Below are 27603 nucleotides of genomic sequence, written 5' to 3'. Positions count from 1 at the left end.
TCATGTGGCATACTCTCCACAAGTGTGGAATGACACACATTGCTACCCGTGTCCTTTTTGTGCTGCATTAACGTGATGTGTTTTACTGGTAAACTCAGTTATTTATCTATTTGTTTAACATACCTTCCTCCAGTGCCAGTTCACCTTGGTGAAACAACTGCTTCACAATGTGATGCAAGATGAGGCACGGTGGACACACACAACTTTAACTGAAAGGTTAAGGTCGCTGCTTTGACACTATCCCCCGTCCTGTATTTGTCTTGACAACATAACTGTTCTCTCGTTGCGGTCACCCCATCAATATAATTTCCCTGTGGGTGCTCAGAAATTTCTGTGAGTGTCGGAGCATCTCACTCTGAAGTTCTCTCTCCTCCAGTTCTCTTTGTAGTCGTTAGTCTTTGTTGCATTCATGCCCACTTTCATCCAATTTTAGCGTTTTAACTGAGCTTCTTTCCTTTTTTCGCCCATTTCAGTGTTGGTACAGGAACACACAGGAATTCACCACGTTCTGGCGGGATTTCAGCAGTTGCCTAGCGACGGGACAGTTATCATAGTTTTTGCTGAATGTGTACCAAGTTGTTGAGTATGTGCTCCTTTCTGAGAGAAAAGTGGTCTCTGTCAAAGACAGAAAAGAATCTGAAGAAGAGAGTCTCAATGTCTGTTCCAGTCCAGACCTCATGCAGGTTTTACACTGACACCAGGATCTTTAACTTGGTACCATGTCATGCACTGTATGTATGTATGTGTGTACCGATTCTTCACCTTCATATCTCTCTCTCAGTATTGTTGAACCAACTCTCTGTCCTTGAAAACTTCTTTTGCTCCTTGGTCAAAGATGCAGGCCTGGCTGGAATACAGACTCCTGTCCCAGATACACGCACACACACATACATGCACGCCAAAACACACTGCTGCAAAATATATTCTGGCCTATTTCTCAAAATAATGGGATATGTAGTGTGTGTCTGTGTACTTGTCTGATGTCCTTTGAAGTTCACTGACATTTGGTAGAGAGATACGTAACACTCAAACACATCCACACACTCTGTGTGTGTGTCTGTGTGTGTGTGTTGGCTGGCTAGTTTGATAGGGTTGCAGATCAAAGACATTTGTGTGTCTGTGGTGGTCTGTCTTCTCCCTCTTTCTTCTCCAACTATTTGCTGTTTTTTTTTTTTTTTTTTTTTCAAAGATTTGCAGAAATAATTTTGGTAGAAATCCAAGGCTGCCTCAGTAGCTGTGACCAGAAAATATCGTAAACAGCAATGACGTTAAACAGCACTCTCATTCATGGGAGAAAAGTCATAATCACTGCTGTTGAGTCTATCCACCTCTCATCCAAGAGATAGATCTTCAGGTTTTTACAACCAAGTCCAGTTGCCGTTCCCCTACTGAAATTTGCTGTCCGTCGTGTTGGTGGCCTCGGGTTGGCAGTATATAGTGCAAGGCTCACCAATGGCTCCGTTAGACTGTTTATAAAGAAACATAATGTTTTACTTTAATTAGATATTAGCTGTTCTATTATCTGTGTTTTTATACTGTTTTCAAATGATGCGTTTCACTTCTATTCTCCATGCTTCTTTAATTTCTGTTAAGCACATTGAATGACCTTTATATGATAATGTCTATACAAATAAATTTGCCTTGCCTTGCATAACATTACATATCACTAATGCAATACGAGTTGGATTTTACATTGGATGCTGTCGGCCAGTTCTACTGTCAGGGTGTTAAAGATTAACCCTCACCTGCCAGCCAATCAGAATCAAGAATTCTCAGTGGCCATGGTGTAAGTGCAGCCGAGCAAATTCTAGTGTGGAAACCAGTTTCCTGTAATGACTGCACTCCTCTAAATTACAGAGGAAACAAACATATGTCCAGGATGAATTATCCTTTTACAATCGAGCAGAAAATATGTCTCCTATAAAACAGAATATCTCCCTTTCTGCACGCAAACTTCTGTAAACTGAAAAATGTTCAACATGTGTTTCAGACTGTCAATCAGCTCCTTCTTCTTCTCGGCTCTGTGCTTTGTTTTTGTTTGGAACAAACCATCTGCTCGGCCGGCCTGTAAAAATGTATTCAGCCTGACATATCACCAAAATGCAGCTCAATGGACTTAACAGTCTGGAACAAATAAGAGTATTATTGTGAGTGGATTACACTTACGCATGCCCGGACCACCTGTTTCCTGAAATCAGAATGACATGAATCCCAAATGAAATAAATAAGTTAGAATGAAATAAATAAACAAAAGTTTATTTCACCACAGGAGATTAAGCCTGTGTTGACTTAATGAGTGAACTGACAGAAAATGCAAAACAGCTGTCTGCCTCGCTGGCAGGTTGGCTGCTTGACGTGGCTGTTTCAAAGAAGCGAATGCTCCTGTCAGGATCTCCTCTTCAGAGGCTCAAGAGCTGGTTAATTCTCAGACTACCTGGTTAAAGAAACCGTTTTTAATAAAGACCAGCAGGAAAGTAGTACTCTAATGTCCTACAGTTTGGATGTTTTGACGTACGGTGTTGTTGCTGAGTACCTCTCCATCGTCGCCTGCCTGTGGGTTGTTTCCTGTAGCAGATGTTGATTGTGACTGACGACATGTTGCATAATCCAAAGGGTGGAAGCGGTTTACACACAGCGGTGTCCTGATATCGGTCAGACTTAAAGAAACCAAAAAAAAAAACATCCATACCGATGAGCTGACTTGTTGTTTTTGTTGACTATTTCCTGTCTGTCGTCACCGGCATTTTTCTGTGTATCAACTTTAAAAGCAATTTTCAAATTTTCAAAGGAATAATCAATAGAAATAATAATAATATTTGTACTGTATAGGACAACACAAGATTTTTGGGAAAGGTTAGTTGGAAAGATTAGTTGCAAGTAGAACATTAGTTGGCAACAATACTGATGATGGATTATTTGTTTAAACCATTTAATCAAGCAAAAAATATTCAGTGGTTCCAGCTTCTCAAATGTAACTGACTGCTTTTTTGTGTCGTGTAAAACTTTAAATTGACTTGCGTTCGGTCGTTGTATTATTGTTATAGTGGTTGCATCTCTATCACGACTGCTTACTGCACTGCTGACCTTTGACTATACTCATGCGCCATGTCGCACAAACACTTTGTAATAGAAACAATGCTGTCAGACTGACAGATGAACCGACATGATACAAGAGATGAGTATCAGTGTGTTCACAAAGTGACGTTGGAGAAAAGTGTGTCATTGCCTCCTTGTTGCAGAGTCAGATGTACAGAGCTGTGCTCGGTTAAAGCCTTCTGTCTGCTCACAGCAGCCATGAAGACATGTGCCAGCGCTCAGCACAGACACTTCAGCGTGCGGTGAAAAGGCTTTAAGCAGGTCAGCTCATTAAAGCAGAGACCTTGGGATTCGGGCTGTCGTGTAATTCTGCTGAGTCGGACGTTATTGTTCTAAAACAGTGAATATGTATAAGGGAATGAAAACTGGGCGTCTCAGCACTTGGCCAAGAAATTGCTGAGTCATTGGTATTGATCAACAAGCCCTCGTCGCCTCACAGATTATTGTGGTCGTTCTGTGCTATGTAGCTTCTTTAAAGAATAATGTGCATCTCCGTCAGCCAGGAGATTGTCTGAACACACGTCAGTGTTGATTTATTGGTTGCGACCCACCACTATCAGAATTGATGCCACATATTGATTTTTCTTTTTTTTTCCTATTTCAAATAGGTAAAATCTTATTTCATTGTGCACAAACACGCTGGCACATATTGATGATGGACAGTGTCTGTGAGCAGCCCCTCCTCTCCCTGCACACTTTGAATCAAGACATGACCATGCAGGTGGAAGGAGTGTTGTTGGCTTTTCCCCTCAGAGAAGACGGCTGACGTAGCTGCTGGTCAATATCAACATCCTGTAACTCTGACACTGAATGTTTGCTCCCTCACTCCAGATGAATATTGAAAAATATTCTCAAAGACTCAAAAGACTCATCCTGTGGAGGAGCAAAGACAGTCTGGATCAGAAGTATTAGCAAAACACTTATGAAAACCAATGAAAACATGTGGGAAAGTTTAACAGTCCGACTAGTGTGATTTAGCTATCCGGTTCATTTCTTTCCAATATTTCCAGGCTTGAACCAGAGCTGCTGTAGCAGCAGGAGAGGGTCAGAAAGGGACAGCAGCTACTGAAGAGAGAGATGTAGGAGACGAGGAGGAGGAGGAGGAGGACAGCAGCCAGGTGAGATTGACAGCAAACACAGAGATAGAGCTGTATATTATTATTTATTTGTCACAAAGTATTTGGCAAATAATATTTGCTGTGGAGGAACCTATATGGTATTTTATAATAGATAAGTTAAGAACCCTCCATCTCTAAGCCTTCCCACCATCAAGGCTGACATGTTGAGTCTGTATATAATGTGCAGTATATATTCAGTCATGGCCTGGAAGACAGTATGGCTATGGAGAAGATGTTTGATAACGAGTTTCTAGTTACTAAGCAACAGCCATAGGTTCTGTTAAAATTGTGCTACCACCAAATCCTGTGAACTCTGCTCCGATCCACAGTCATTACAGTCTTTAAACGGACCTCATACGACGTGAGGCGCAGTAAAACTCACATCTTCATGCGCACAACAGTGGCTGTTACTGAGGGGATACCAAACTTATCTTCATCTGAAGTAATGAGTCTGTCTGCGCTGTGTGCAGATTACCTTGACAACACTTTGATGTCTGACTCAGTGGAGGAGGTGCTGTGAAGTCCAGATCAACAATAGGCTATACTTGACAATGTGTATATTTTATGATTTGCTTAAAGGTCCCATATTGTAGAAAGTGAGATGTCCTTGCTTTTTTTTGGTTATAAAGCAGGTGTAGGTTCTATGTAAAAACTGTTTAAGTAAAATGTGAATTCCACGGTCAAAATGCACACAGCCTGTATTCAGAAACTGAGCCTTAAAACGAGCCGTCAGGGCTTCTGTAACTTTCTGATGTCACAACAAAACAGTCACCACCAGTTATCAGTCATGCCCAGCCTACCTGGACCTAGCGTCCAACCTTTTCAGGTAAAAACTCAATCACTCAGAGAACCAGTTGTTGCTAGAACTCCAGAGAGAAGAGGAGATGTAAAACTACATTGAGATGATTTTTAATACTTCAAACCATCTTTTTCATGGATATCAACACTTCAAATAAAACACCAGAAAAGTGTAAAATATTGTACCTTTCAAAATGCTGGTTTACATTTTCTCACATTTTTCAAAAAGAGGCATGCCTATCTTAAAGAAATAGGAAGAAGAAAGAAGCAAAATGTCTTTGTCCTGGGTGAAGAACTTTGTCATTACTGTGAAAATAAAATGATAAAATTGAATCATAATGAGAAAAACAAGCGGGGGCCATACAGTGTTGACTTTGTACAGTGGCCTCTTGTGTCACAAATCCTCCTCAGTGCGCAGACAAAAATGTGTTTCAACCAAAAACGGTTCAGCAGAATTTCGCTGTGGTCAGTTGGTTTTCACGGGACACTGTGAAAGGCTCTGAAACCAGCGAGGTGGCCTTTTGCTGCGTGTCTTTTTCGCTGCCATTTGCCACCTCTGTTACTGTGAAAAGAGCTTAAGTGGAGTCGCAAGCGTTGGGATTTTAAAAGGAAGCCCTTCTTGCCCTCGGTGCAACTTTACCGTGTGCTGAATGTGCAGCTCTGTGGGAGTGACGCTTGAAGTTTTAAAGAATCGGGCGCCTCCTTTCTCTGTCCTGCGTTCTTACATTCTCAGCCTGTGTGTTTGCTGTTTTTTTTATGGAGCCATTTGTGGAAGGGGAAATGAAAAAGCTTCCTTTATCATTCAGTTAGAGTGCAGGGCCTGCCAGTTAAGCACCTGCTTAGGGGAACCAAAGCAGGTATGGCTGCATGGATAACCTTCCTAACCATTGTGTTTCTCATCTCCCATATAACATAGGATTATCTGCTTAAGGGGGGACTGAAGGATCTGAGATTATTTGTCTGATAGTGGACTGGAGTAAGCCTCTGATCGCTATTCATGATCACCTATGTGTACATAGCTATACAAAGCCAGAACACAGTAAATAACCTACATTTCATTACGTTTTCATCTGTCACCCTTTATCTTCCTCATCACCCTCATCGATTCTTCTCTGCTGCAACTAAATGACAAGTCTGATGCATTTACTGGCAGACTAAATATGACATTTACATCCATAACAGCTAGCTAGATGCCATAAGTCTAAGTTCTAATGTGATTTACCAGTATAAAATAGCATTCAGACTCCCTTATAAACTTTATTTTCGCATTCAACGTTAACAAACCCAGTTCTTTTCAACATGTTTTACAAGGATATAACTTCTTTCTACAGCGCTTTGAAATCTCAACGTCTGGAATACAAAGAGGGGTTGGATTTTACTTCCTCTGAGACATTTTAGGTTTCCACAATGACAACTCCCGCTACAGGAGTGGATCGAGCCAGATGTATTGAGGGATGAGGGCAGGGGGGAGATAGAGAGAGAGAAAGAGAGAGCGGTGGTGGGCAGAGATGGATGGACACCCAGATAGGTGAAGAGAGAGACAGAGAGGGGAGGGGTAGGGTGGGGAGCAGTCACATAGATGGAGGAATGAAGTGGAAAAGAATGACAGATGCAGAGATGAAAGATGGTCCAGCTGGAGAGACACCCCCCCCCCCCCCCCACACACACACACACACACACACACACACACACCAACTCACACGCAACACACTCTCATGCACACATCTGTCATCTGGTGTTTACATTTTCACACTGAGCTGCAGCATGTGATATAAAATAAGAGCATGATGTGAGGCTGTGAATAATGGAATATGATTCTCCGATTGCTGCCTCGTGCACCCGGTTGTTTAATCATTCCCCTTTTTCTTTTTTTTTCTTGTAAGAGACGAGTTTTAAAATAAGGAAAGATCCAACCCTTTTTTTTTCCCCCCTAACATTAAAAAACTTAACACGTCCTGTCAGACTTGGCTGCCTTTTCACCTAGAGAGCTTATTTTTCTGCTCAACTCTAAAGCTTTTAAAACAGGCATCACAGAAGACTTAACAGATACTTTTTCTGCCAGATGCATATGTAGAGCAAGACCTGGTTTTTCCTCAGGGGATGTGTAGTCATCAATACTGAAATGATCAGTCAATTTATTGGTCCTTTGATAGGAAACTATTTTGATAATCAATAATTTCAGTTATTTATCAAATGAATGAATGTCATGCTTACAGTCCTTTTTTTTTTTTTAAACCTTTATTTATTCAGGGTAGTTTCAGACTGTTGCAGTACAACAGCAGTCTGACTTGCCACTGGGGTTGAGGGCCTTGCTGAAGGGCACCACAGTGGTGTTGATGAGGATTGGATGAATGCTGCTCTTTCATTTTTTCCAACCCAGATTTAATCCTGCCAGTCCAGTCCAGGGATGGAACCAGCAACCCTGCAGTCACAAGGTTGCTCCTCTAACCTTAAGACCACCACAGCCCACCAGATGCTCAAATGTGAAGATTTGCTATTTTTTATTTTCAGTTTCAAGTTCCATGCTTCTATCCAGGGATCTAGCGATGTTAGCCTGTCATTCCAGATGGATTCACATGAAATGTAGTATAAACATTTATGGTCCCTGGAGGATGAATCCTGTGACTATGCCGCCGTGAGGTTGGTTTTCCGTTTTTTACTCAAACGTCTCAACAACTATTGAGTTAATTGTGATGACTTTTCTTTGAGCATCGACACCAGTTCAGAATTTAAATTTACCACAACGGTGGCAGGGCTGAAAAGATGAATGTGGGTTGGGCAGTGAAATATCTCATCAAATATTGGAAGGATTTCCATTAAATTTGGTATTCATTTGTGGTGCTAAGATGATGAATCCTATGAATCCCTGACTTTGGTAAACCGATGATGTTTCATGTAGCACCATCAGTAGGTCAAGTGAAAAATCTGTACCACTACATTGTGGACTGTCACAGATGTTAGCGCAGACGTTCATGGTCTCCAGAGGATGAGTCCTATTGAATTTGATGATCCCCTGACTTTTTCTCCAGCACCGTCATGAGTTTCACTTTTGTGGTGACCCAATTGTTTTCCATCTAGCGCCATCATCAGGGCGCATTCTTTGGTTTTCTCTAAAACTAAACGGTTAAATGGTTGTAGACTCTTGTTTATTCAAGGTCAGACAAAACAAGGCTCTGAGATCTGGCAACATGTTTTGGGCATTTATGATTAATTTTAGACAATTTACAAGCATCATGATCACATTTTTATCGATATGATTAAACTAACTGATAGTTACAGTGCTAGTTCTTCACAGAGGCTGTTACTCTAAGACAGTGTGCTTTTAAGCTTCGGGTCAAAATTTGATTGATGCAATGACAGTCCTACGCCAAAGCTGGTGAATGTGTGGAAATGAAGAAGTTATCGCAGTGATGTGTAGTGTGAACAGCATTTTAGGCAATGAATGAAGCCTTGCCAATGTTTTGGGTTTGTTTTATTAATGATAGGAGTCAAATTAAAAAATACCAGAAGCCTGAGCAGCATGGCTGTTGCCAAATCAAGTCAGTCCACAACTGTTGGTATTTTCTAAACCCACACAATTTGTAAATAAGCACTAAGCCAGTTACTGGGGAACTGAGCTGCATTTGAAGTAGGGCTGGATGATATGTCATTAACATATCCTTATCTATGAACTTGTGCATATTTATATCGTAAAGGGAAATTGACAAGATCAAATTTCTCATGCTCACCTCGCATTTTTGCAATAGACAGCTCACTCCCTGTGGCCTCTAGTCAGCGGACTGAGTGACTGTAGGGAGTCGAATCCTCTCCCTCTCTCTCTTATTCCTGTTATAATTATTCCCTTTGACATTAACATTTCTCAGACTTCAGTCTCGTTGAGCTCATCATCTGTGACGGACGTAATTCTTGGCTGTGTGACAGGCTACGAACAACCCATAATGCAAAACAAGGTACAAGTCACTGGTACTCTCTCCATTCAAAAAGAATGTCTGTTGTAATGACTGAACATGTAATTGTCTTAATAAATATAAGACAACCCTCATTACATTACTCAAACTTAAGCTCCAGAAAATGAATTATTGTCTTATATTGCACCTCTACAGTGAGGGTTGATATACATTCAGGGTGACTGAGATGTGTTCGGACGGTTGATACAGTTGAAGAAAACAACTGAATAATAGTCTAGTTGAGTGAGCAGTATTATGTGAATACCACTTTCATAATGTTGCATTAAAATGTAAGACAATGTTGAAGTAATCCAAAGTATTTAGAGATTTTCTCATATTGAGTAATGTAACAGAACAGGTTTGGAAATGATTCATTATTTTTGTTCATTTTTAATGTAGCCTAAGGCAGTGATTGGTCTGTTCTGATGAATGAAATATTTTAAGTAACTGCATTTTCTACATCAGTTTGGTATTGTTATGCTGTTTTTTGAAGAATTTAATTTTCCCTCTTGCTATACCTAAAAAATTCAAATGTGTGAACCCATCGTCATATCATATATTGTATCACTATCCAGTGCATAAATATTGAGGCATGAAATTTTGTACATATCATGCAGCCCCGATTTGATCACAGCCACAGCTGCTGTTTGTTGTGTTGTTGACACTGATGTCATTGTTTACTGATGAGTTTGAATGTGTTGTTGTTGTTCAGCAGGAATGTAGTTTATTTGCTTTGAATCCAGTTTCACAGCTGGTGAATGTTGTAGCTTTGTTACAGTGAGCCACGTTACACTCATACAGTTGTTAAAATACCTATTCAGACACAGACACACACACACACACACACACACACACACACACACACACACACACACGAGCTGAGTTGTGTAACCACCAGTGATTGACCACACCTCAGTTACATAAGAGCTCTCTGAAGTCCTCTAGCAGCTCTGTGCTGAGTGACTGGATGAGTTAATGTGTGTAAATAAATGCGTGGGCACGTCCATACTGTGCTCTATTACTACTGAGTGGGCTGGACTTGAGGTTACCGCTTCGCTTATTAGACTTACTCATCTTCGAGTTCACTGTATACACTGATCCATACCTGCGTGTTTCTCTTGATGTGCAAATATAGCACGGTGCTGAGTCAGCATTGGTCTTTCCTGCCACTGGAGGTTTGCATCAACAAACGATAAAGGTGTAAAATCCAGAAAAATAAAAAAATGAAATTAGGAAAGCATATGCGAACAAAACAATTAGCATCCTTATAGTGATAATAAAAGGATAGCTTCCAGGCCAAGAGTAGTGAAAATGCAAATACCTTAAGCCAACAAAGACGCTTCATCCAAATTATGTAGATTCTGCCCCACATGCTTCAAATGTTTGTTTATTTTTGTTTTTAAGATCATATGGATGAAAATCTTGTGTATCCAAGAAAGACAGCTTGGCTTATTGGCTTATTCTAGCTGTCATGCAATAAGCTTTCAAAATAGTATGGATGTATAATCAAAGGAATGAATACAGTTATTCATCTGAAGATAGAACAGAGCAGAGCTTGTTCTGTATTCTTGAACTGCGTGACAATATGATGATTGCATCTGTGTGTGTGTTTGTGTGTGTGTGTATGTTTGTTTAAGACATACTGTAACTGATGTGCAGCAAAGATGATACTTCTTCCAAAACAGACCAAACAAAGTAGGAACAGCCTGAAGATCAGAGGGCTTGTGACATTTTGTCTGAAATATCCTCTTTTTAAAATCAACCTCTGGGCTAATTTGCCTCAGATCTCTTCTCTACTTGTTAGAGATTAGTTAAATGCATCTCATGGTCTTTTTCCAGCATCTCTGTTAATATCTGAGCTGCACCAGATGTCTTAATTATTGTTTGATTTGTTAGTTTGCTGTTGCAGTTGGTGGCTGTTTTGAAACTGTACTTAACAAATAATGTTTTCAAACCTTATTTAGACATTTTTTCCCCAACGCATTTCCGTACAATATTTGTTTTATGTCTCGTTTGTTATCTTATCTAACACCTACATGGATCCAAACAAAAACCTAAAGGGAGCAGCTCATGTTAGAAGAACATTAATACATTTTTTCTTTTCTTTTTTTTTTTTGTTCAGGCACCAAAAAGTCCAACAACTTGTTTGTGCATCTGTTCCACTGGTGCGTTAAATATCGCAGCAGCACAGATCAGAAGCTCTGCCTGCCGTCTTTATATTTATCTCATCCAGTAACATTGGTCGCCTGTGGTATTTATTCCAACTGCTGTTTGGTTGAAGGAAAAAAAAAACAAAACAGCACAGGACAACAGAGAAGCAGAATAAAGTGAGAGCACAACATTGTTCTGAAGCTTCCTGCAAAGTCAGAGGGGCCTTTGAAGAACTGCTAAATATGACTGTGCTCGTTACCGCTTTTTTCTGGTGGATGTTTTTCTGATGGAGCTCTGCATTTAGGAAGCGCAGCTCTTTGAAACACAACTAATCCACTATTTGCAATATTTTACATTTGTACAAAAAAAAATAAAAAGTCTACTTGACACCGCTCCTGTTTTCTATTTATAAGCTTAGAAATGAATAGAAGCCGCCGCCATTAATTCCTTCTATATAGTCCTGGATAGAACAGAAAGCTTAAGCTATGAATCTCCGGTGCAGTGATGTACGCAGACAGACAATCACAAACACACACACACACACACACACACACACACACACACACACATATACACATATACAGAAGCTGTTCTGCTGCTTACTGACCTGTTTCAATAATTCAGAGGAGTGACTCGCTGGCTGACTGGCTGGCAATGGACTCTATCCATGGACTCGGTCAACCGTTACACACAAACACCCACACACACACATTCACACAAACATAGTGTTTGTAATACTTGGCAGTTTTACATCTATGCGGCTTTACACACCAAACAGGCTTCAGAAATTTGATCCCATAAGGATATGGCACCTGGGTGAACTCACAGAAGTTATTGTTATTTCCTTTCTTTTAAAAAATAGAAGATAAGAGTACTTCTTAAGTGTAGCTAAAAATTTTATAGCTGTATATGTTCGATACAAAACATATAAACCTTCAGGATCATGTTTTATTGAGACAACAAAGGGTTTTTTTTGGCCCTCAAATGGAAAATGTTGGACCAGTGGCCGTGGCTGTCCACAGCAAAGATCAAAGATAGAATTACTGCCAAATTTAGGAGCTTATCTAATCAGAAAACTTAAAAAAAAAAAAAAAAAGGAAAAAAAGAAAAACGAACAAAATCTGGCTTTAAAAGCAGCATCTCAGCTATAGCCTCTTTCAGTAATCAAAATACAACTTGTCAATAAGATTCTCTACATTAACAATCTATGATTCATGTCCATCAAGGTCGACATGCAACTAAACAGCTCCTCTTGATTAGTAGCTGTATTCATTTCAGTTTGTTTGCAGTGTATAAATGATTTCTCTCTCTAATGCACCATTGTACATCTTTATTAGAAGTGTTGGTCCATAAGGCAGTAGAGAGTTTAATTACATTACAGTTAATAATCCCACTGAAGTTATTTCAACATTTTTGGGGTTGGTTTGTTTGCTGTCTCACTTGAAGTTTAATGGAGGGATGATCAGATCAGTGTTGTCTCTGTGTATTGAGAGGACAGATTGCTGCTGGACAGGAGGTGTAGGGGAAGTGGCTTGCCTCTACCAGAACAGGATATATGTGCCTGCCGATGACTCAGAGGTTGTCTAATTTGTGTCTTCTTAGCTGCTATCTATCTACTAGTAGCTTTGCCTTATATTTTGGTTTGCAATGCTTTAGTCAGGAATAACCTACTTTTGTTTAGGGTGTGTGAACCCAGCAGCTTCAGTATTGCCAGGTTTCCATCCAAATATTGCCGGCGCTAAGCTAACAAAACCTTCTATACATAGGTTGGCAACTTGTCAAAGGAGTTATTATGGCTGCATAGCCAGCGTTAGAATTAACAGCCGTTTACTTACCAGTGTTGAGGAAATGTTACGAGTTCAGCATCAAACTTCATTCCTTTACTCAACAACAGCTGTCCTCAGTGATGGAAAGCAACACCAATGTTAACTCTCGCAACGATGGCCAAAGATCTTGTCAAGCGACAATCGCCAGCACTCGCTCGCTGCAGCCGGGAAAACTTATTAATAGCTCCGTGTGAGTAATGAAAGGCAAATTTGACGGCACCACTGATATTGTTTGTTCAAATCAAAATAATTAGACTAAATTAGTTTCACCAGTATCAGCCCCATGTATCAGCGAACCAGTGTAGAGACATCTGAGAAATTAGTGTCCTCACTGCAAACTCTTGGTAGCAGTAGTTTCTTAGTAACATTATTTATGCACTTACATACACTGCTCCTCTCCCCGCAGAGCTCATCAGACCTTATGGGCGACTCAAGCGGAGGAGAGGACTGTTTTAACTTTCTAAAATATGGAGCCATTTATTAGAATGTGTGCCAGCATGCACCTTGTGTTACCGTCAGATCTTTATGGCACTGAGGATGATATCATGTTGCGATGATTGGTCAATACATACACCCTCACTTTCACTGCACAGACCTTCTGAAGAGTCTCTGTACGCTACCCATGCCGTGAACTCTCAGATAAAGAATAAACAAGCAGTAGCTCAGCAGACTTCCTGCAGCTGTGCAGCCTAGTTATGCCTTTTTTCCTAGTTTGAAGTTACATAAGGTATTGAATAATTGAAAGTAATTATTTTTAGGAGACCTTTTTCTGTGGACTGAATTATCATTCTTGTTTCACGTGGAGGCTCTTCAAAGCTTTCATCATCATCAGGGACCCATGTAGAGTAAAGTTACGGTGGCATTTCACCCCAGGTATCTCGTCTCATTAATGGATACATGCGCTCTTTGCGAAGATCAGACCAAAACTGAGTAGATGTAGTGTCACCCCGGAGACGCAGGGTGAGACTACAAGCAGTCGCATTGCACCAGTCGTCTTTTCACATGTGGAACTTACAGGCTAACCACTGACCCACAGTTTATGTGATGCTGTTGTCTGCAACTTTAATGTTTTGTGCTGTTATGGATTTCATCAAAGTTTAATGCTGCTGCTGTTGTTATTGTCAGATTGCTGAAAAATAGATTTGATGGTGACAGGCATGATATTTGAGACTAAAATTTTCCAAGGATACAGAAGCTTTTAAAAACAAACAAACAAAAATTATATTTTAGACAGTTGAGGTAGATCAGATTAGGTATATGACTTTTATTTGTCTGTTTGTGTCTGTAAATAGCTGTGGGGACAAAGTTTGATGTGGAGTTACGTAATAGCCTTGGACTAGATTCTGCTGTTCAGGCAAATTGGTGGAACACTTTCCACTTTGTAGACGTAGCCGTGTCTGTGTCATAGTCACATTTGGGATGGAACAGCATTTTGGATTTTAAAGGAAATGAGAAAAGTATTTACAATGATGAATCATGCGCACGTTGGTGTTATTTGACTGCAATGCATCTTGAAAAAAAGTAAAATTATTGAACATACAGTCTATACATTACACTCTATGTGCCTATCCTGTGCATGTGCATCTCTTTGACCAGTGCCTGGTGGATTTAAAGCTCATGCCCCTGCATTCAGGGTGTGGTCTTGCACATTAACACCAGTCAATCACTCCTGCTGCTCCTCGCAGATTTGCTGACAAACAGGCACCGTATCCTTATTTGATTATGGCTTTTCTGTTTCCCCAAGGTCATATTGAGAGTGGGGAATTAATAAATCACAACCCTTACCCGTCATTCAGTTCATGTTATCCGCCGTATCTGTCTCTCCATCCAGCATTTTAAAGTCAAATATGTTGTAAGTCCAGTAACTTTTTATACCAGCACTTTAAAGCATCCATGTAATAGCTTGTGTATAGACAATTGTACCTGTGATAGCAAACCGATGGCAGCTTTAGGAGAGGTAGATATTCACTGCGTGTGTTTGTGCTGCTCAAGGCAGATTTCATTAAAGGCTGACTGTGATAACTCTTTCTGTGTGAGATCCTGCTGATATCAGACATCACTACACTACTGATGTGAGAGCAATCTCAAACTCTTCTCTGCATCTTTATCTTTATCTCCCTCTGTTTTCTTTTCCCTTTTCACTTTCACATTCATCCTCTTTTTCCTGTTTTCTACCTCCCTCCATACTCAACTGCTTTTTTTGGTAACATCCTTCTCTGTCTTCAGGTCCACCCTCCTTCCTTCACTCTTGGCATCCCCATGACCCCGCTTCATTTTCTTTTTTCGCTCTGTCCTACTCACCCTCCCTCCCACCTTACTCTTTGCCCTCATTCTTTTCCTCCACGCCTCGTTTTGATCCTTCGCTCCATCCCTCCATCCCTCCCTCCGTCCTGCTGGCTCAGCTGGTACAGAAGCAGCCTTTGTTTCAGCTGTGTCCTCTATCCTTTGAAGGAGGGAGAGCTGAAAAGTGAGAGGGAGGGAGGGAGGGATAGAGGGAAGATGTAAAGCATGGATGGGAAAAGGACAGGAGGGAAATGCAAATGGGAAAAAAATGGGATAAAAAGAAGTGAAGTCGTAGGAGGATGAAGAGAAGCAAGGGGGGTAAGAAAGGAAGAAGGATGAAGGAAGGAGGGGCGGTGTAAGAGGGATATCTTTGGATCAATGGTCAGGGTTGTTCAAGTCATTGATATCCAGTAGCAACAGAATCTGAGGGCAGATTTCCTGTGTGTGTGTGTGTGTGTGTGTGTGTGTGTGTGTGTGTGTTGTGTGTGTGTGTGCGTGTGTGTGTGTGAGAGAGAGTGATGAAGGGGGGGGTGACTGTCTATAAGACATGTGCTCCCAACTTAGCACACTTCCTCTGGTTCAATGGTGTACAATTGCAGCGCTTTAGTTCCCACTGAAAAGTCAGACAAGCAGTTTATTGATAAGTGAGCTGATTTTGAACAGTCAGGCTGTAAATACATGTACATCTCTTACTGTACAGCAGGCCAACAACAAAATAAATACATTCAATACAAATAGAGAGCTGCAGGTATGACATATTTGTGTAGGCCTACCCGGAAGTTAGCATCACCCTGGTTTCCTTGACTAAAAGCCAATGGATCTTTTCTATTTTGTGCATTACTGCGGAGCGTAAGCTCTGCGATATGAAACCTAAATACAATCGCCTGAAGTAAAAAGCTCATGTTAGTCTATAAACCAGCTACACTACCCTCACAGAACTCACCACTACTAAACTTCAAACTTGTAGTTTGATTCAGTGCTTACCTCTTCTACAAAAGCCTTTCCTTTTAGAAAGTTAGTAATAGTTTATAAAAGTGCGAGTGTAAACACAACAAGGCTGTCAACGCGGACTGGGGAATAGATCGGTTTTCGTATTTAGAGTGATGATGTTTGACGTCCCCTACAACCTCTTTAATCTCTTTTAGCCACTTGTTACCATCTGCCTTTTTTAAAATATGAAAAAGCTTAAAAAATCCAGACTATGGGTTTTTTACGATGTATTTTATGTCATAGAATAAAACATGAAACATGACATGTCTTGAGCTTGTGTCAACCACAGACCTTATTTCAGGCATCAATTAAAAAACCATTTAAAAAAACCTGATGGCTTCGGAAAGAGGGAACCTGGAACTGCTAAAATGCCAACTAATTTCCGGGTTTTGGAACTCACTCTTGCGGCACTCTATGGACTAAATGTAACATGCTGTCAAAATGTGATTCGAATTGTCCAGAGTATCATTATCTGTCATATTTTTGTTGAACTTTAGTTGATTTCTGAGTCCAGTGTTGAAGACTAATCTGTTCTTTATCTCTTTTATCTAGTGAGTGAACACAGAAGATTTTGGGCCTGCACCCTCATCCATGATGTTATAGCCACAATAACATGTGATTCCTGAAGCAGAGTGTTATCCGCTTTTACGTCTCTGAAGGTAAGATCACTTTCTGGTCTTTGGGATGGATTTGCTTAAAGGAATAGTTTAACATTTTGAAAAATGTGTTTCTTTTTGCTTGCTTGTTGAGACTTAGATGAAAAGATTGACAACAGGCTCATATGTGTCTGTTGAATGTGAAGCAACAACCAGAAGGTGATTAGCTCAGCTTAGCATAAACACCCGAACAGATAGAAACAGCTAGCTTGGCTTTGTCTAGAAGGAACAAAATCAACGTACAAGCACCTCCAAGGCTCAGTGGTTAACACATGGTACAGATCTTAGTACAGATTAAACAGGGGCATCAATCTTTTCATCTAACCCTCTAAAAGAAACCAAAATCCCAAAGTGTCGACTTCCATGTATTCTTTTGAGAATTCTGCTGTGGAAGCTTATTATAGGAATATGTTCTCTTCAGCACTGTTCGCGACAGGCTAGCCTCTTTTTTGAGTTAGCAGAAACCAGGCCCTGAAACTGTTTAGCAACGGTTTGAGTTACATTGCTCAAGTAAAGCAGGCTAGATCTGGGTCAAGGCAACAGGCTTCACATCTGTCACCTGGATGCCAGGCCAGCTCAGTTTGGCCTTGTAGTGGAAATGGAGATGTAGTGGAAGCTACGTTTCGCCTGGTATGGCCCTGCAGTGGAAACCTGAATAGTTTTATTGTCTTTGAGTTTGCCATGGAAATTGGATTAGCCCTGTTTTGCCCTGTAATGGGAACCAGTCTTGTTTTAACTAAGTGTGAATGTACAGTGGAGATGAAGCTAGCTCGCTTTGAGTAAGAATCAGCTCTGCCTCTGGTCCTCAGTGGTGTGACCACTCTTCCCTTTTTGCCAATAAATGGCAAACCTACTTTTTTCTTTTCTCCCACCTGGCCTTTCTCATCATCTCTTATCTCCCCGCTATTGTTTTCAGGCTACATTATGCTAGCTTGTCATCTTCATATCGGCTTCCTCTGTCAGAAATCCACCTCTAACCTCCTCACCCCCTGAGACTCTGCTGCCGAGTCCGTCTCCCCTCCCTGTCCTCTCTCTCTTTTCCCCAGCCTGCCATCGCTTTTCCTCTCTTCAGCTGGCTCTTAGATCTACACTTCTAACCTTGATATGTCCCTCTGGGATGTGGCTGAGTGCTGAACTCAGCTAAAAGAAGGCAGAAGGAAAGGATAGAGAGAAAGGTGGGAAGAGAAGGAGGCAAGAGTCTATCTATCTATCTATCTATCTATCTATCTATCTATCTATCTATCTATCTATCTATCTGTCTGTCTGTCTGTCTGTCTGTCTGTCTGTCTGTCTGTCTGTCTGTCTGTCTGTCTGTCTGTCTGTCTATCTATACATCTATCTACGTAAAACATGCCAATTACTGAAGCTGTAATCTTTGTATCTTTTCAACCTTGACGCTGAGCTCTCATAACTGACTGGATTACTCAAAGTGGAGATAGAGGATGAGATGCAGATGATGATGTGTATGTTGTGTGTGTGTGTGTGTGTGTGTGTGTGTGTGTGTGTGTATGTGTGTGAGCTCTACATTTACACCTCAGGCAAATGTGAAATTTGCTCTGACCAGAACAAATGGCACACACATGAATATAAAGAGTGTTTGCTGAGATATAATCGTAGCCAGAGGTGGAGGATTCTCACAGCCTATTGTATCGACTTGGCCCGATGAATGCACATGTCTCCCTCATGTCTTTCACAGTCTCGTCGTTTGTCGTCATCCTCAAAAGCTTATAAAAAGGATGAGCATGTGCTTCACACTGTTCGTTCCTCCTCACTTGACTTCCTGTTGTATTTGGAATATTATTAACCCATCGATACCTGGACTTCTTCATTTAGTTACTGCGTCTTTGTGGTCAAATGATTAGATATAAATATAAAATTGTAAATATTTCATAATCATCCTGTCGTCCACCACGGACTTCACCATTTTAGTTGAGGCTCTTTTGTTTTTACTCTCTTTAGTCTGAGCTGAGCCATATGTTGTTGTATTCAGAATAAATCTACATTTTCTAGGACTCATGTCTTTGAAATTAGAAGGTTTTGCACAATTTGACTACACCATGAAAACCTAAAGTGCTTCTTCAGCAATTTATAGCTGAACTTCCTTAAAGTTGGGGGACTCAAGAAACATCTAAAAAAGCAGCAGAGGCCCAGATATTCAGACTTATAGTCTTTAGTATCAAAAACCACTGGATTCTACATTCCACAAAATAGCACCTTTAACCTTTACCTTCCTGTATGAAATCTAGAACTGAAACAATGAAACATTTTTTCAGTAATTTCTCAATCAATAATGCCAAACATTCCCTAGCTTCAGCTTCTTAAAATTGACCATTTGCTTGTCTTTTGCTTTTCTGTGTCACTTGTTAGAGTTAAGTGAATCTCTTTGAAGTGTTGGTCAGACCAGGCAACTACTTTTATGATGCTATCTTGGGTTTTAGGAAATTACAAAGGATGTTTTTACATTATATTCTGACATTCTATAGGCAAAATGAATAATCAATTAATTGTAAAATGAATTACAATCAGCAGATTGATCAATCATGAAAACAGTTCTTAGTTGCAGCCCTAATGGTACCATCAGGGTTCTTTGGAAAGTTATTTTCACAGACTGACTAATAAATGTGTTATTTACACTGTTACTATGGATACACATATAAGAATCAACTGGATTATTTTCTTTTCTATTCAGGTGAAAAGTCTAATAATGAATATACATTTTATTCTGTGGCAGAAGCTTTTTTTAATAAAGTGACTGAGTGACAAATATTAATGAACACAAAGGAGAATGTAAACATTCAGTGCAGTGCTAATATATAGCATGTGTGTGTGCATGTGTGTGTTTGAGTTCACCTGGCTCAGCACCTGTTTGGAGCATTTTTTGAAATTGTTCTCAGTGCTTGAGGGAGAGAGGGAGAGTGTGAGATGCAGACAGACAAGGAGAGAGACGACAGTTCAAACAGCAGCCTCTGTTTGAATCTGTTTAATGAACAAAGTGTCACATATTTCAGTGCTTTGGCTTTCACTCAGAGAGGCCTGTGCACCGATGGGGGAATTCAACCCACAACCCTCCAGCTTCTGACAGCGATTGGAACTAAAGATCTCTTCAGAGCTGGAGCTTCTTTTTGAGTCTCTCTCTCTCTCTCTCTATGTGTGAGTACATGTGTGTGTGTTTGTGCATGTGCTGAAGCCCCCGCCTGATCAGCAAAACACATCAAAGTCAAAGTCAAGTAAGTCTCACTTTCATGGATGGATGGATGGATGGATGGATAAAAAGGGAGGAGATGGAGAGAGGGATGAATGAACCACTGCAAGCACAAGGGGTTGAGTACGTATTGATGGATGGGGGTGTTGGGGAGAGTACGTGAGGAGGAAGTAGATGGATGAAATGGTGGGTAGATGGGTTTGACCTTTTCATCACTTCTTCAGATGTTGCCCTAAGGTGCAGGTTGAGTCACATTTTCTCTCGCTTTTTGGTAGTTTTTTTTTCAGTTTTTTATCCATTATTCACTTTCTAAAATTTGTCAAAACTGTTCTTATTTTGTCCCTAACTCTCTCTTTTTTTTATCTCTGCTTCTTCTGTTTTCTCTTCTTCTTCCTCCACTCCTATTTCCTTTTACCTCCCATATTTTCTTCTTCTCTCCTTTTTCCTTTTTGACACGTATACCCACGTATCATTTTTCCTCTCGTCTTCATCCCATATTCCCCTCGGCCTCCTTTTTGAATTTTTCTCTATCACATCCCATCCTTCTCTCTACAATCCTCACATGCTGCTTTCCTCCGTTAACCTCCTCCTTACCTCCTTCTCTGGCAGCTTGTGAGTGCGTATGTGCAATAATCTCACCATGCTGTGTGTGTGTGTGTGTGTGTGTGTATGTGTGTGTAAGAGAGAGAGAGAGAGAGAGAGAGAGAGAGAGAGAGGGAGGGAGAGAGAGGTGCTCTCTCCCAGAGAGTTGAAAGACTGCCTGGATCCCTGGGGGGAGTTTGGCAGTTGAGACCTGCCAATGGCTGGCCAGGCCTGGGTCACCAAGCTAACCTCTTCCCCCTGCCCCATGGGATAATAGATGTAAGGAGGTGAGGAGAGGAGAGGAGAGGAGAGATAAAAGGAAAAAGAAACCAAAGGGAGTAGGATAATTCATACATTAGAGGAAATGCAAATACATAAGACACACACCCTAAGGTATTTAGCTAGTCATGCTTGAAACTCTCTCTCTCTTTCTCTCTCTCGTGCTATCTCTTTCCCGCTGTTGCTTTTGCATGCAGTTGTTAGTCATGCTGAACACTTCCAAAGTGGTATTTGTTCCCCGTTTTGTCCCCCCCCCCAATCAGCAGCAGCAGACTAACACTCCCAGCATGACACAGATACCCAATATGGGATGTACAAAAGAACACAGATGTAATTTATAAAAGAAAACAACAACTTTGAAACAAACAAAAAATAGTATAAAGGCAGGTGACTCAAAGTTTGTAGAAGTTAAATCTAAGACCATGCCATGACAGTGTCTATATCAGTATTCCAAAAATTGTCTTTGAAGTGGTGTCACAGTCACAGTTTTTTTGTTTTTATTGACCAAAAGGAAAAAAGAAAAACCAGAAAAATATGACATATCAGTGATGGCCCTGTCAGGATCTTTCTTTTTCTAAATAATTAAATATAAGAATTTACCATCAACAACCATTACTAAACATTTTAACAAGAATATTTTTAATGCTTCATGTAGCTTTTTTTTCCAAAACATTTCATAAACCCCCTGCAGCACATATGTTACATTCACCTGGAATGACTCCATATGGATTTATAGTAAGTGAGAAGTATTCAAATTGTGTTGACTGGCCAATCACAGTGACACACATTACTGTATTGCAATAAGGAGAGATCAGTTGGAAGCATATCAGAATTTTTACTGAGGTTAGCAACACAGAAAAGGTTTTTCATTAAAAGACATAGTTAAGCAAAGGCCCAAATGAAGATCGGAGACTCTCGATGCTGGTGATGGTGGTGGTGGGGTAGAGCCAGCAGATGGATGATGGGAACTCTCAGCTGAATCTCTCTGGACATGCTGGAGGTCATGGTGGTGATGGAGAGGAGGTCGTGTTTGGCGACTTCGAAACATGTCAGTATTTTGACAGTGTGGGAAAACAGAAGTGACAGAGAGTAATAGAACAAAAGGAAAAAGCAGAAGTTAGTCATAAAGGAATATAGGTAGAATTTATGATTTAATTTCGCCAAAGCTTCATTAATACAACTAGCAGGCCTTAAAGGGGTTATTTGTAAGTTTTGGTATTGCTACATAGCCAGTGTTAGCATTAACAGCATTAACTTCATTCCTTTACTCACCAACAGCTGTCTCCGGAGGTGGAGAGCAACGCCAATATTAACTCTTGTCTCTATCACTTCTTTTCCTCTACTGAAGTTAACAAGCTAACCAGCTAGCCCCGGCCCGTCTCGTCACTTACTGATAGCGACTCACTGTAGCCTCCAGTCTGCCCTGGAGACGTAGCGTTGCTCAGAGGGAGTATTATAACCTCTTACATTAAAAAGACAACAATGACTGAAGCTCTTGTCAAGCGACAATCACCACCACCTGCTCCTGGCAAGAGACCGCGTTCAGCAGCAGAGAAAACTTACAAATAGCCTCTTCAAGCAGACAACACAGTATCAGTATTGTTGAAGAAAATTCACTCAAGTCTTTAGTTTCAAGTTTGCTGTAGTGATGCAGGTTTCATTGGTATCCCAGGATACGGTGAACCAACTGACACAGAGCGGGTCTGAGGCAGTAGACTGACCCAGAGTGTAGGGCAGGGGGACAGTTATACAGTTCAAGACAATGGGATAGAGAACTGTATTTGCATAGACCTGGGGTTACAGACATTTGGTCAGACAGGAAAGGAAATTAGAAACAAAAAGTAACGTTCTCTAGAGGTCTAGCAGTGTAACACCTAGGTTCAAGTTATCAAGGGGGTCTCTTAGGCTCGATCGGCATATCCACAGGTAGGGCAGGAAGGACCCTTAGATTGAATCAGCATATCTATAGGTAAGTTGTTGTTAAGACGATAAAGTGTTGGTAATGTAAGAGGGAAGAAGGGGTGTGTCCCTTGATGAAAGGATCAAGGGGCCAACTCAGTAGGGTTATAGAGTTGTTCATAGGTGTCAGCAAGTCTACACTGAATACACTGAAGTCTGTGTATATTCTTCCTCAGCATCAATACCAACTGTATCACCAAGCAGCCTCGCAGCAGACTGGATGTTACCATAAAGTTTCTGTGATGGGTTTGTACAAGTGTGGGTGCACAGGGCATCCCAGTGACAGATATATTAAAGAAAACCCTGGGTATCAACAAAATCTAACAACAGTGTGAGTCATGACAGATTTTATATCTCAAGAAGTGCACAGCAAGGAAACATAGCACAGTATGGAGTTCTTAGACTTTTCAGTGTCTTGACTTTGCAAACAAATTAGTATTTACTTATTCCAACACACTGATAAACTGTGAATATGTTTGGTTTGACATAACAGGACAGACAAAATATTGGTAGATGGAAAACAAGAGATGGCTGATTAACCCCACATACTGTTGATAATTGAAGTTCAAGTAAAAACCTTAGTTTGTTTTTACGAACTGGTCTACAGGTGCCGTTACAGTAACTTCTGCTGTTACAAAGTTTGGTGTAAAGACTTTGAAGAACTACAGAGGTCAGGTCTAATTGGGACGTAAATTATTTATCAATCTCTATAAATTACAATCGCATACATTTTAAATTTGATTACACTGTTCTGTAGTTGTAAAAGCTGACATTTCTGGCAAGGATACTGCATTATATACCATGAATTTTAATAGCCCCACAGATCACACACTAAACACTAAATCTTCTTTGCTGATATCTGCTTCACAGCACAAATGGGATTTCAATTTTGAGAATAAACAAAACTGTACCACCCTGATAGGTGCTACCAGTCATCTTGACCATGTCATTTGTTCACAGCGACGCCGCCGCGATGGACATGTTACTTTGGCGCTAGTTTATCACTGTTTAAAGTAGAACATGTTTGTTTTGCTTAATACTTGAATGAAAGGATGTTAGATATCAAACCGACAAAGCCCCTCGTTTCCCTCTTGTTTCTGTGGTATTAGGGCCATTTCAGCTTGTTTGGGAGATTTTGAGATGCAGTACTATTTCACAAAGGATGCCCCTCAGGATTTTGTTATCTTCGGTTTAATAAGTGAGTCTCTGTCTGTTTCACTGCCTCATCACATTGGGCCCAGTTGTATTATCTCTGACTTCCCCTCTAAATTTCTTGCCCATTCTCTGGAATCTCTCAGTTGTTCTTTCACCGTAGGCAGCAGCAGAAAATGGAGTATGTGAAACAGGATGTGAGGATAGCCATATAGTAATTGTTTATTTTATACTGAAAGCCCAAAGCCTGGCTGGAAACCACTGATGGATGACAAACATGGACAGACTCTGTGAGGCTGGAGGTGGAGGCACAGGCGCAGGCACAGGCTGGTTTTCATGTTTTTTTATGCTTGTGATGACATTTGAAATTATAAAAGGTTAAAGGAAATGGAAAATGTTGATGCACAGTATCCAAGTAAATCTGACAGTGGTCTCACAGTTTTGGACCCACACTGTGTGTGTGTGCGTGTGTGTTTGCATATATATATATATATATATATATATATATAATATATATATATATATATATATATATATACTTGACAATTAAGAATTTTGACAATAAATTAAGGACATGGCCTTTTTACATTCCAACTAGCTGTAAACTAATAGATAATAAAAGTTTTAATATATTCCAATGTTTAAGAATCCAGTACTCTGCTAGTAATTATAAATGGTCAACCTGGTGTGTACTATTTAGTATTTAGGATACAGTTTTCCCACTCACTCACTGAGGTGTATAGAGATTACATGTTTAACTCTTCACTCTCTACCATCCAGGACTTCTCAAACAATGATTTTGTAAAAGTTTCTCCGCAGTCACCTCTCTTCCCTCCAGCTATGCCTTTTCCCACCACCCCCCACCCCCCCTCCTCCACCTCTCTCTCGCTTTCTATTTCTATCATTCCAACTCCCATCCAACTTCCGTCTCCCTCTCCCACTCCTCTCATCGTTATATCCATCACTCGGTCTTCTCTGTTGTCTTCACACACTTCACACTGTGTTACTGTCTGACAATGCGCTGCCGGTGATATGAGTACATCTATATCTATGTCCGTCTAGATCAGCATTGCATCATTAAGTAACTCTGTGTGTGCAGCTGGTACATATTAATGTATCTGCGTGGTGTGTGTAGATTCACAAGGTATGTGCAGTAGGTATCTTGTGTAGGAACTTTAAACTCTAGAGTTTCTGCCATTTATACAGTAGTTACTCTATTTTATTAGCTATTATGCATTCCATGACGTTAAGGCAGTGATTCTCAACCAGGAAGTATTTCTCCAGTTGCCAGGGATCAGCTACAATACCTGAGTCAGTTGTAGCACCAGGACACCTACATTGGGTTTGAAAATGCATGAAAAAACAGTAAGCAAGAGAGCAGAGAGGTCAAGTAATGGATAAATGGTTTAAATGTACAGCCTCCACCATCCTCCACCGTCTTGAACTGTTACATAAAATCCTAACAACATACATGTTTTTATATTTATAATTATATATGTTAATAAACATCCTGTTTCATTTACTTCCATTCAAATGAACACAGGTGGAGTTGAGCTCCTCTGGGGGAAAAAAAAAAAAAAAAAAGTTGTATGCCACTGCATGTAAGAACCCTTCGTGTGGCAGGTATTTTCAAGTCTACTAAATGTTGTCACTTTTCCAGTCCAAACACATGACATACTCAAACTGCAGTTAGAGTCGGTATGAACTTGACAGGGATACAGCCACACTTTTCACAACAGTCTCTACTAACATGAAAGGAAGAAATCCAAAACAATGTGAAGCCATACTGGGATGAAGCAGTGTGTGTGCAACACTACTGCTTCTATATTCCCCGTTGTGTCTTTTTTATGGAGCTGTTTCATTAATGCAAGCCAGGCTCTCCATATTTGTTTTTTCCTCAGATGCTCCTGCTCCCCTTTAAAACCCAATGTGTTCAGTCAGACAGCTTGCAGATGCTATTCTTCCTTCCCTTAAGCTAAATGTCTCTTCTGACATGTCTGGCGCTTTCTCATAGTTTCGGTCTCTGTTGTGCACATTCTTTTTTTTTTTTTTTTTTCCTCCTCTCAGATTTTCCTTCATCTTGCTTCTAGGTAGATTTTACCTCTTTTCTTTGTCTCTCAGCCTCTGGTCAGTATCCGCTCCTCATCTGCCTCTCGGTCTTTGTTGCTACATCTTTTCTTATTGAGCTCCGAGGTTCAGCATCACACAGTCTCATTCTCTTACTTTCTTTCTTTTTTATCTTTTTTGTTTTTGTCCCTGCATTCTGTGACTTGGCTTTCTGTTTACTTTGCTGCCTGTCTTTGCAGATATGAGTCTGTGCGCCTTTCACTCTCCATACACCTCTGTGTATACCTTCCTTCTCTCACCTCTGTGTCTTTCCTGCGGTAAAAATAGAAACTCCAGCACATCCTGAATCCTTCACAGAGAGAGTGCGCAGTGCTGGAGCAGATGCGTTCTCTTGTGGTGATTAAAGGATAACGCTGGCGTTTTTTGGGGTTCATTTTGTGGCCAGTCTGCTCTAATTTAATTTGCATTTACCTCGCATTCTGCATAATGTTTTGCTTATTATTTCTAGTCTTATCTTCCTTGCTTGCCAGTAAGGTGCACCAGTGCCCTATAAGGCTTTAAAAGCCATTCCAAACCATATCCATTTGTGTACTGCCAATGTGTGAAATGTAGGCCTGAGCTCAGTAGATAATACTGTATCCATATCCATGCCCATGTCCAGAGGCCATACCTCAGTGCATGATCACACACAGCCTGCTCAAAAAATGTAAAAGAGGTTGTGTTATTTTGTGTGGTTGTACATGGAGAATATGGAGAGTCACCCAAACAGTGTCCAATCATCGCTTAGCAACGGTTATTAGGCAGAGATTCTGTTCTTTGAGGATTTAGTCGTTTGGTTATGTTTTCTTTCTTTATTCACAATGTCTCTGGTGTTCGTCATCAGTATAGAGGGGTCTTTAGATTTGGTCTGTGTAGATATTATGACTTTCTAATGCTCGGTGTGAAATACACTGCCAATCCTCTCATGTTCTATTTGTCAGTGTTTTTGTCAGCTGTAAAAAAAACTATTTAAAAATTGAAAATTCTTTGGAAGCGGGACATTTGATTGCTTATTGAAGTTATAAAACATGGATAACAACTGAAATTTACAAAGTGGCTGTGTGCCATTCAGTGTGTCGTGAAATAAAAAGTGATTTAGCAAACATAAAGATAATCTTTAGAAACAAACACACAGACAGATGTACATTTAAAAATGAGATTAGGTGGGTTTGTGCTGCACTTTATCCCCAACTCCTCTTCATTCTCTCTCTCCTTCTTTTTCTCTCCATCCGTCTGTCCCATGATGCCTTTGTTAACTGCTGATGTATGTGGAACACTGAGACAAGAAGTGCACTGTGGTTGTCTAAATATGGACATGGATGACTGTACTCACTGGAGAAATATGTTGTCAACTCCCTCAACAGGAAATGCGCTACCTACGCCTTCTTAATGACCTGTTTGTGTGTGTGTATTTGTGTGTGTGTGTGCGCGTGTTACACACAGACTGTCAGCACAGGC

General features: G+C 40.5%; 1 protein-coding gene across 6 annotated transcripts in view; it reads left to right on the top strand.

Annotated features, from left to right (window-relative positions):
* Nucleotides 1-27603, top strand: part of lrfn5a (leucine rich repeat and fibronectin type III domain containing 5a) — a 115136-nt gene that overhangs the window by 40093 nt on the left and 47440 nt on the right. For 4 of the 6 annotated variants that reach the window (XM_056393990.1, XM_056393989.1, XM_056393993.1 and 1 more), the window contains one exon: nucleotides 16762-16868. The gene's annotated coding sequence lies outside the window, so the exon portion shown is untranslated. Of the gene's footprint in view, nucleotides 1-4106; nucleotides 4215-16761; nucleotides 16869-27603 lie in introns of all 6 variants that reach the window. The other 2 variants (XM_056393994.1, XM_056393992.1) reach the window with 1 other exon arrangement.

The sequence above is a fragment of the Seriola aureovittata genome, chromosome 13 (genome assembly GCF_021018895.1).
Source record: "Seriola aureovittata isolate HTS-2021-v1 ecotype China chromosome 13, ASM2101889v1, whole genome shotgun sequence".
Lineage (NCBI taxonomy): Eukaryota > Metazoa > Chordata > Actinopteri > Carangiformes > Carangidae > Seriola > Seriola aureovittata.
This window is presented reverse-complemented; position numbering and strand designations above follow the sequence as displayed.